The sequence below is a fragment of the Macrotis lagotis genome, chromosome 1, assembly GCF_037893015.1.
Source record: "Macrotis lagotis isolate mMagLag1 chromosome 1, bilby.v1.9.chrom.fasta, whole genome shotgun sequence".
Lineage (NCBI taxonomy): Eukaryota > Metazoa > Chordata > Mammalia > Peramelemorphia > Peramelidae > Macrotis > Macrotis lagotis.
In genome coordinates, this window is record NC_133658.1 from 37,028,427 (window position 1) to 37,040,060 (window position 11,634).

Genomic DNA, 11,634 nt, shown 5'->3' on the forward strand with positions numbered 1-11,634 from the left:
GAAATTGATTCAAAATTGTAAGAGTTAAGATTCAATACCAAAAAAATAAAAGATCGAGACATACAAATATTTTTCACAAGAGAAATAATTAGCAGAAGCAGTCCTCAAATTCTGATTGAAGGTATCATCAAAGAACTTTCAGATTAGCAAAGATACTTTTAAATGATAACAAATTTGGGGAGTAATGTAGAAATAGGTACTTACTAAGTTGTGGTCAATATTTTTTTTTTAAAGCAAATCTCCCAAACTATTCTTATCTTTTGACCCAATGATTCAACTACTGGGTCTACCTTCAAAATGTTATGCAAAGCAAACAAAGATCTTTCTAGAAAAATATACCAGCAGCTTTTTGTGAAATAGCAAAATACTGAAAATCTACAGTCCAATGATGGAGTTATGGCTAAACAAATCCTGTCATATGAATATATAGTACTTTTATGAACATAATCTCAAAGAAATTAAAGAAATTAAATTACTTTTAAAAATTAAGAGAAAAATGGGGTGGTTAGGTGGCGCAGTGGATAAAGCACTGGCCCTGGAGTCAGGAGTACCTGGGTTCAAATCTGGTCTCAGACACTTAATAATTACCTAGCTGTGTGCCCTTGGGCAAGCCACTTAACCCCATTGCCTAGCAAAAACCTTTAAAAAAAAATTTAAGAGAAACAGAATAACATCTAAAATCTTAAGAATGAAGAAAGAGGAATTAAGTTATGATTAACTATTTTTAAAAGGAACAGGAACAAAACAAATGCAAAAAATAAGACAGAAGAAAATATCAGAATGGGACTTTAAAGTAAAGAGCATATTGTTAAAAACTTAAGTAATATGTTTATTTTAAAAGGGAGAATTAATGGATGGAAATGATGAGAATGCATGTTTAAGAAAAGACAATTTTCAATGAATTTAAGAGTAATATCTACCGCATACTGAAGCAACAACTCTTTGAGAGTGGAGGCACATGTGAGTAACAAGATGCACAAAAAACTAACTTTTTGAGTTAAAAAATGAAGTTTTAAAGTCTCAACTTCTCTCCCCAGGTTCAAGAAGTTTTAATACAATCACATTGTTCAACACTTTATAAAAACTTTGACTTAAAATGACCCAAAGAGTTATATTTTAAATGACCCATCTGCTTGATTTTTTATATAGTCACCTGGACAGCTGCTGCTTGGAATATTTGTCTCTGGAATCCAAGATGCTTCCTTTCTTTCCAATTGGTGGATCACAACTGGTTTGGAAACTGCAAATCCTGTCAGTTGAAAATGAAAATATACTAGAGACAATTATCTCAGAAATCCATCAGAGAACAGATAGATGAAATACTCCTTCTATCTCTTAGTAGAGAGGTAAGGTGATAAGGGTGCACAATATATCAAGGGCACTGGCTATGTTACTTAATTTTGTCTCTTTTTTTTAACCAGGGAGGGCCTAATAGGCTGTTTAGAGGAAAAGATAGGGTTTTGTTTTTGTTTTGCCCTTTTTTAGGGGGCAAAGGGGGAAAGGGAAGGAAAAAAATGACATTAAAAAAACCATCCAAAGGCAATAAACAAATTAAAAACTAAGTTCAAACTCTCTTTGGGAAAAAAATAGACATGCTAGGAAAACCCCCAAAGAGAGTTATAAAGGACACTGAAAGATATGCTATACTATGAGAGAATGGGTAACCGAATGGGATTTATGAACTTCATTTGACTCACTTCCTGCTTAGATGATAGCTAATACTGGGGTTAAATAAAAAATTGTGGATTTGAAAGAACAGAGAGAAGATACATTCTCAAAGATAACAAGCAAAGTCATTTTTCCTGGCACAAGAACTCTTATCTCTTGGTTAAAAAAAAAAAAGGAAATGGAATATCTTCTTTTTGTATTCCAAAGAGCAAATTGTTAAAATCGTGAAGGTCTCCATGATATAAGTCAAGACTCCAAAGGGGTAGCTGTACTTACCCAAAGAGACCAAGTTCCTATAGTTCTCCAGCATCACATCCCGGTACAAGTTTTTCTGAGATGAATTCAACTGGACCCACTCCTCCCAAGTGAATTCTACAGCCACATCCTGGAAGGTCACTGATTCCTGAAACACCAAAATGTTGGTTCTTATGCTTCACTGAACTATTAGTAACCAGTACTGGGTCTGCTGCTGTAACTGTTGTCAGCTTCTTGAGAGCAGGGGCTGGACCATGATTTTCCAAATCACATAATGAAAACTGCAAGAATCTTTAGAGTCCAGCTTTACATTACAAATTAGGAAAGTGACTTGCTGAAAGTCAAAAGGGGAATAAATGGTAGATCTGGGCTTTGGGTCCAGGTCTTCCTGGCTTCAAATTCAGGGCTATTCTCAATGTACCATGTTACCAAATCTTTTCTCTAGAACCAGAACAAGGACACAACTAGGTTAATATACAAAAACATTCTTTGGGGCAGCAATGAACACAAAAAGAGCTAGTATGTTTCTGTTCCCCCATGCCACCAAAAAAAACAACCCAGAAACAAATTGAATTCTCATTAAAAAAGGAATGGCTACAAAAAAAGGCATATGAATACAATGGACTAAATGAGAAATATGAGGAATTCTGAGAAGTACTGGAAGGTGAACATTAACTGATGCAGTGTGAAATAAGAAGAGCCAACAGAGCTATAAAATATATAAAAATATACTATATACTTTAAAAAATGGAAAAGATGCTGAACGTTGAGTAATTAAAAAATGTTACCTCTTTTCATAGCAGAGAAAATAAGAGACCATCAAAGAAAAATACTGTAAATTATCAGGCAGAGTCACCATAATGGGCACTTTCATGTAACTTTTTCTTTGGTATAAAGCAGTGTAAAATTTGGATTGTGTAGAGATTTTTTTCCTTAGAAATGATTGGTGAAATAGTGAAAAGCATTAGAGAAAAAAATAACATCCTTTTCTAATTGCTCCTTAACTACTCATTTTGTAATGTAGTCTAGGAATTTGTCAGAATTTGAAGTTACTGGTCTAGGCTTTGAAGAATCTAGTCTTTTTTGAAATTTGGCATGTCATCTTTTCTAGTCCTGTGGCACCCCCTGCCCCCTTCTCCAAGATCTTTCAGGGACAAGTAAATTTCCCACACAAACAACTCAGTTGAGGTTGGCTGATCCTGCCTATCTCTTTTTACTTATCCACTTCCTGTTGACCAATTTTGGTCTTTCATTCCAGTTCAAAGATCATTATTCTTCAAAGAGAAAATTAGAGCCCAAGAAGATTTTACTTGTTTTGCCTTCTTGCAGGGGTCCCTCCAAAACACCATCATTCCATCCATATCTAAACCTGTTCACTACTTTATGATCTCTTGCTTGCTTCCAAAGAGGGCTACTGACACCAAAAGGGGATTCGCCTTATCTTTCCTTTTCCAGTCTCAGGAAGGAGGACCACCATTAAGAAAAACTTATCTTAGCATTCCACTTCCTATACTCTACTGGGGGGGGGGGGGGGGGGGGAGAAGACAAGCAAAATCCATAGGCAAGCAAAACAAGTTCTCTTATTGGCCATGTCCAAAATATATATATGTCTCAATCTGTTCCCTACAAATCAATCACACTAAATATCAGAAGTTGGTTGGTACATTTCATCTTAAGTCCTCTTGAAGAATGGTTCATCACTATTGATGAGAGTTCTTAAATCTTTCAAAGTTGTCTTTACAATGTTGCCATTGGATAAACTTTTTTCCAGGGCTACTCACTGCACTCTACAATGATTCATAGAAGTCTTCCCCAAACTGAAAATGTTCCCTTTGTGATTTCTTATGTTACATCATTTCATATCACTTTTGGGTACCCTAAAGTATTCAGCCATTCCACAACTAATGGGAACCTCATCAGTTTCCAATTCTTTGCCAACACAAAAAGAACTGCTATAAATGGTTTTATATAGTACTTTCTTATTTTCTTTGATCCATTTGGAATTATTAGTGTCAAAGGATATGCACAGTTCAGTAATTTTCGCAGCATGGTTCCAATTTGCTTTTGAGAATAGTTGACCCTTGGTTATAACAACAGTATGCTAATATACCTGTTTTTCCATGCCTTCTCCAGCAATTGTCATTTTTTATCAGCTCTGCCAATCTGATAAGTGTGAAGCAGAATATCAGGGTAGTCTTAATTTAGTTTCATTCCTATGCCTTAATTTTTTTTATTATTTTTATTGAATTTTACAATTTCCCCCCCTAATCTTGCTTCCCCCCTTTCACAGAAGGCAGTCTGATAGTCTTTACATTGTTTCCATGTTATACATTGATCAAAATTGAATGTGTTGAGAGAAAAATAATATCCTAAAGGAAAAAATAAAATATAAGAATAGAAAAATTACATAATAAGATAACTTTAAAAAAATTAAAGGCAATAGTCTTTGGTATTTGTTTAAACTCCACAATTCTTTGGATACAGATACCCTAAAATTGTCCCTGATTGTTGCACCAATGAAATGAGCAAGACCGTTAAGAATGATCATCAACCCCATGGTGCTGTTATGGTGTACAATGTTCTTCTGGTTCTACTCATCCTGCTCAGCATCACTTCATGTAAATCCTTCCAGGCTTTTCTAAATTCCTGTCCCTCTTGGTTTTTAATAGAACAATAGTGTTCCATAATAAACATATACCACAATTGTTAAGCCATTCCCCAACTGATGGACATTCACTCAATTTCTAATTCTTTGCCACCACAAACAGAGCTGCTATGAATATTTTTGTATAAGAGATGCTTTTACCCTTTTTCATGATCTCTTCAGGATATAAACCCAGTAATGGTATTGCTGGATCAAGGGGTAGGCACATTTTTATTGTCCTTTGGGCATAATTCCAAATTGCTCTCCAGAAAGGCTGGATCAGTTCACAGTTTCACCAACAATGTATTGGTCCCAGATTTCCCACATTCCTTCCAACCCTGATCATTGTCCTTTCTGGTCATATTGGTCAGCCTGAGAGGTGTGAGGTGGTATCTTAGAGACACTTTAATTTGCATTTCTCTAATAAGTAATGATTTAGAGCAATTTTTCATATGACTATGGATCGCTTTGATTTCCTCATCTGTAAATTGCCTCTGCATATCCTTTGACCATTTGTCAACTGGGGAATGCTATAACTTAAATTTTTAATAAAAACAGGTACTGTATCATGTAAAAATCTTTGTCTGCATCTGTTGAGATATGTTTTAGGTGATTTCACATTTATGATCGATATCAAATTGCCCTCTCAAGGGAGGAGACATAGAAGGGAGGTCAAAAATTTGTAACTCAAAATTTAAAAATTGAACGTTAAAAATTTTTCTTTGTGTACTGTTGAAATATTTAACAAATTAAATGGAAACATTTAAAAACAAGATAACTATAAAACAAGATAACTAAAAAAATCTAAATTCTAGGGGTGGTTAGGTGGCGCAGTGGATAAAGCACTGGCCCTGGAGTTGGGAGTACCTGTGTTCAAATCCAGCCTCAGATACTTAATAATTACCTAGCTGTGTGGCCTTGGACAAGTCACTTAACCCCATTGCCTTGCAAAAACCTAAAAAAAAAAATCTAAATTCTTATGTTAAAGGAGAAAATAGCAAGTGGTTTGAAATTAGAATAGATCAAAGATATTATTTTGGTATTATTCAGAATAACATTATTCTGTTGCCCAGTAGACTGAGTAATTTCCTTCAGGTATAGCAAGTATAAAGTGGTGGATTTTCCCAAAAGAAAAGTCAGCTTCTTGTCACTTTGCTAATCTTATCCTCTAATGGAATCTGATAGTGCCTGGAACATAGGAAACACTAAATAAAAACTTGATGTTGGTTTTTTTTAAATTTTCCTTCAATAGGCTACCATCCTGTAACTTGTTAAGAGAGCTTGGTGAGTAAGTAAGCCTGGAGACAGGAAGACCTGAATTCAAATCTAGCTTGAAATATGATCCTGGCCAAATCAACTGACTTTTTCCTGCCTGTTTTCTCATCTGTAAAAAGGGGATGATGATGATGATGATGATGATGATAGCACATACCTTCCAGGGCTGTGGTGAGGATCAAATGAAATATTTGTAAAGGGCTTAGCACAGTAATTGGCTTGGTGTAGGCTCTTAATAAATACTTGTTTTCTTCCTTCTTTCCTTCCTGCCTTCCATCCTTAAAGGACAGAAAGTCCCCTTAATCCCAAATTCATATCAAATAATTGGTGTTATTCTAGAAACCTGCATGTATTGATTAGATTCTTTATAAAGGGAGGGAGTAGTACTGATCTCACACTTCACAGTATATTACCCAGTTCATATGCAATCTGCTCCAAGGTTCAAGGGCTTAAAGTCCCTCAATGGCTTCACTTAAAAATGCATATTAAATTTGTTAATTCTTTATTTTTCATTAATTTATGTTTTTTAGGGATATAATGTTTTCTCTGAGGATTGCTTTAGCTATAACCTAGAAAACCCAAACAGGTATTTTTGTCATTATCTTTGTCTTTCACACATTTATTGTCTTTTGATTTATTCTTAAACTCATTCATTATTTAAGATTTCAAAAAGGGCACTATAAATAAGAGGTCCTTTTTCCTTATACTTGAACTCTCTGGGATATAGACCTTGTAGTGGTACTGCTAGGTCAAGGGGTTTACACAAGTTTATATTTTGGGGGCACAGATCCAAATTACTCTACCAAATTCACAACTCTACCCACACACATATAAGTGCCCCAATTTTCCCAAACTCTTTTACAGCATTTCTGTCATATTAGCAAAACTTGTAACTGTCAAGTGATACCTCAGAGATGTTTTAATAAGCATTTCTCTATTCAAAAATTATTTAGAACATTTTCCCCCATGGTCATTGACAAGTTGGGTTTTTTAAAAATGGAAACTGCCTGTTGCTGATTTTAGACTCTTATTTTTATAAATTCGGTTCAGTTCCCTATAAATTTGAGAAATTAAAGCCTTATTAGAGAAACTTATAAAAAAATTCCCCATTTCCTTTGTAATTTTGGCTGCATTAGTTTTGTTTGTGCAAAAGTTTAATTTCATGTAATAAAAATTATTCATTTTACTTCCCTTTCCCATAGATGTGGCAGGTAGTTTTTTCCATGCTCCTCTAATTTACTCATAACATCACCCTTTATGTCTAAATCATTTATCCCTTTTCACTTTACCTTGATGTATATAGTGTGAGATGCTGGTCTGTCTAGTTTCTTCAACTTCTTTTGAGTTTTCCTGGAAATTTTTTGACTAATGGGGACTTCTTACTCCCAAATCTTTGATTTCTAGGTTTATCAAATACAATATAACTATGCTCATTTACTTTGTGTAATGTGTAGCTAATCAATTCCATTGCTCTATCACTCTATTACTTAGCTTTTCCTGCAGTTTTAATGATTACTGCTTTATAATTAATAGTTTCATTACTAGTTTGAAATCTAGATCTGCTAGGCTGCCTTCCTTTACATTTTCATTCATTGATTCCCTTGACATTTCTGACAGATGAATTTTCTTAATATTTTCACTAGCTCTCTAACATAATTTTTTGGTAACTTGATTGGAATGATAAAATAAATAAAGTAGAACTGTCATTTGTATTATTTTAGCTTGATCTATCCATGAGGAATTAATAATTTCCAAATTTTTAGATCTGTCTTTAATTGTGAAAAGTTTTTTTGCAATTGACTCCATATAGTCCTTGGATATGTTTTGACATGTAGACTCCCAAGTGTTTTATAGAATGTCTACAGTTACTTTAAATGGAATTTTTCTTTCTATCCTTTCCTGCTGGGCTTTCTTAGTGGCGTATAGAAATGTTGATAAGTGATGTGGATTTATTTTATACCCTGAAACTTTACTAAAGTTCTTCATTTTTTTCAACTAATATTTTTAGATGACTATGCTGAAGCATAGCATTATATCACTTGGTAAAGAAAAATTGTTTTGTTTTCTAGATGCTTATTTTTATTCCTTCAATTTCTTATCTTGTTGCTATAGTGAGCATTTTTAGTATAACATTAAATAATAGTGGTGATAATGGCCATCCTTGCTTCACACCTGACCTTACTAAGAAGGCTTCAGGTTTTCCCCCATCCTTATAAAAAAAAAAGCTACTTTTATTTCTCTGCTAGTTTCTAGTGTTTTTAGTAGGAAAGTTTGTTTTTTGGTCAAAAGCTTTCTGGGCATCTCTTGACATAATCAGATGATTTTTGCTGTTTTTGTTACTGATAGACTCACAGACTACTCTCTTAATACATCTCCTACATACTATTTAATTAACAGAAACTCAGACCTAGATTCTACAATAGTTAGGGCCTAGAGCAGTTGGCACCTGTGTTTCCCATGTAATTTTTTTTTCTGCACCACCATAGATGAAAAAGACTTTTGTTCTTATGACAATCTTTGCAATGCTTCATGACATTCATACCACTTGGCATCTGGCTGTCACTCTAAAAGAAGCTTTTTTTCTTGTTCTTTTCCTTTGTTTCATTCATTATATAAGCATTTAAACACAAAGAATTTCACATTAATCAATACCTGATAAAATGATGATTCCCAACAATGATTCTATGAATGCCTAAGGAACAAAATAATGATTAAAAGGATCAAGTTAAGATCCTCAAACTAATGAATACAAATATTCTGGAGAGCATAAAAAGAGCAAGGTACAAAAACTAAACCCCAAAACTGAGTAAATGAGGCTAAAGGTTACCATCATAATGATAAAATTTGAAGAAGTAGGTATTTGTCCCTGATTATTTCAAACTGCTCATCAAGTTTTTCTCAATGTTCTAAGCAGATACAATATCATGGATAAGAGGCGTCCTCTGTCCATTTCTCCCCTAGTAGGCAAATTTTTTTATGGTGTTTGTAACAGCTTTCAAAACTGCCCAGATGACCTTGGTTAAATACCAGATGTTATTTTTTGTAATCAGATCTGAATGAAATGGGAGGAGAATCTCTTTGAGTCAACGGGTGCCTCTCCCCGGAACCACTTGTATTCTGAGTAAAGAATGAAAGACTTTAAAGCTAAAATCAAGGATAAAGTTTGATTCTTCCTACAAAGTAACACTGAAATTAGTCTGATGGGAACCAAATGATACAAAGGAAAACATCAGAAACCACTATAAAGTTTTTTTACCCTTCTCTCAATACTTTGGTCCTTTAAAGATACTCCTTGAAATTTAATCTTGACTTCCCTGTAGTATTGACACATCAATTCAACCAGTAGTGTTTTTCTCCTCTGGTCTTGGAATAAAAGGTGAAAAATAGGGAGTAGGCTCATGGTCCTTATAGATATTTTGGATTCCTGGCTTTAATATACTCAGTATATGACCCTTGCAAAGTTGTTTCCTCTCCCTAAACCGGTTTTCTTATTTGTTAAATGGTATTATTAATATCCATCATTTTTTTCAAGGAAACTGTTTTGATCTTAAATCAGTTTATATTTGATGCTATTACCTCTATTTCCCTTTAAAAATGACCAAACAGTAGCCTTGAATGAGTGAACAAATTGAATATGTACAAGCTGGGTGTCCAGGGCAGTAGGCACTCAGAAAGCATGATAGTCTTGATTTTGGAATCACAGTCAAGGACAGGTTTTTATGAACTGAGGTTTATATACCTTTGAGGAAAACTTTGTGCTCTTACTCTGTGTGGATCTTGGCTCTCCCTCACCACTCAGTTACTTCCACTGTAGAGTCTTGACTGGTCCTTTAATAATAATCTGCAGGTATTAAGTGCCCACCATGTGAGGGGTATTCTGATAGGTACATGGATCACAAAGGAAAATAAAATCTTTCCTAGGATTTTTCTAGGGGTGTACATTCCTCGAGTGGAAACAAATTGCACATACATACAGTATTATACATATAAAACATATCTAAGTGTGAGGTGGAGCCAAGGTGGCAGAGTAGAGGGAACTTTCTCAAGTTTTTCCAAAATTTCCTTCCTAAACACTTTAAAATAATGCATCAAATCAAATTCTGGAAGGGCATAGTCGACATAAGGTCACAATGAGAGATTTTTCAAGCCCAAGAATAAGGGTCAGAAGAAGTGACCTGTGACACGGTATTGGGGTCTGCTCTAGAGTTCACAAGACAGTAACACTCACTGTGGGTCTTGGAGAGAGGGGAAGGATATAACAGCAGCAGCAAGTTACTCTGACAAAGCCTCAATGCTGAAAATATTTGGGGAACTGAACCAAATTTATAAAAATTAAGAGCCATTTCCCAATTGAAAAATGACCAAAGCATATGAACAGACACTTTTCAGAAGACATCAAAGCCATGAATGGTGATATAAAAAATGATCTAATCACTAATGATTAGAGGAATGAAAATTAAAATGACTCAGTGATACCACTTTATGCCTTTCGACTTAGCTAACATGACAAAAAAGGTACATCATCAATATAGGAAAATTTGGCCCACACTGCACTTGTAGTTGTGAGTCACTTCAAGTATTCTTGGAGAATCATTTGGAAGAGGCTACCAGGTCTGTATCCCAAAGAGATCAAAGGAAAGGGGAAAGAATCTAAATGCCAAAATATTAATGGTAGACTGTTTTTGGTGGCAATTGGAAATTGAGTGAAAGCCCAGTATCCGAGGAATGGGCGAATGAGAAATAAGGGCAGTGGGCTCAGAGAGGCCTGGGACAACTCAGCCAACAGCAGGATTGTAATAAGGCCCCCGAGGGGGGACACGAGGGGGGGGCACGGCCATGTTGCTGGCTGCAAAGTGAGGGGCGCCCAAGGCCTCGGCGCCGTGCGGGGCCATTTCTCCATTTTCTTTTCGTGCCTGCGGAGCCCTTCGCCGCCTCACCTCCCAACGGGGCCGGGGCTGCGGGGGGCCAGGGCCGCGGGGGCCGGGGCTGCGGAGGGCCGGGGCTGCGGGGGGCCTGGGCCGCGGGGGCCGGGGCTGCGGAGGGCCGGGGCTGCGGAGGGCCGGGGCCGGAGGGGGCCTGGGCCGGAGGGGGCCGGGGCCGCGGGGGCCGGGGGGGGCCGGGGCTGCGGGGGCCTGGGCTGGAGGCGGGAGGGGCCGCGGCTTCGGGGCTGGCACAAGTGACGTCACTGGCGGACGCAGCCCGGGGCGGCTTCGGGGCTTAAGTCACCGGTGCCCGGCCTGCCCGGCGGCCTCGCTCGCGCCTGGGGAAAGGCGCCGTTTGCACTCACCGTTCCGGGCCCGGCCGTCGGGGCAGGCGCCATGCCCTCCTGCTCGGGCTCCGCCGGGCCGGGGGTTCTGGGGGCAGAGAAGCGGGAGGCGCGGGGGAGGGGCTCCGACCGCCCCGGAAGTCCCCGCCTCCCCCGCGGGGGAGCTCCCGGCCGCGGGGTGCTGGGGGGAGGGCGGCCCCCCAGCACCAGAGCCCGCGTCCTTGGGGTGGGGGGCAACCAGGAGGCGGAGGGGGGAGGCCTCAGCGCAGCCGGGAGGGCTTCATTCCCGAAGCTTCTCCGCCGGGGGTCACGCGGCAAGGGCGTGCCCGAGGCTGCATTTAAACCGGGCTCCGCCCCCCCACCCCGGCGCCGGCCGCGGCGCATGCGCCGCCGCAGGCCGCAGTCAGTGGCTACCGGGCTCCCATCGCTCTCCGGCGGGCGCCCCTTAACCAGACCCCGGGGCTTCGGACCCACCGCACCCGAGGGCGGCCGCCGGCTAGCTTTGCACCCTCTTTCACGTCTGCTC

The 11,634-nt window shown here is 38.5% G+C and overlaps 1 pseudogene; it reads right to left on the bottom strand.

The window, feature by feature from the left end:
- LOC141495809 (uncharacterized) overlaps positions 1-11,422 on the bottom strand; it is a 33,117-nt pseudogene extending 21,695 nt beyond the window's left edge.
- Positions 11,423-11,634: the final 212 nt, after the last annotated feature.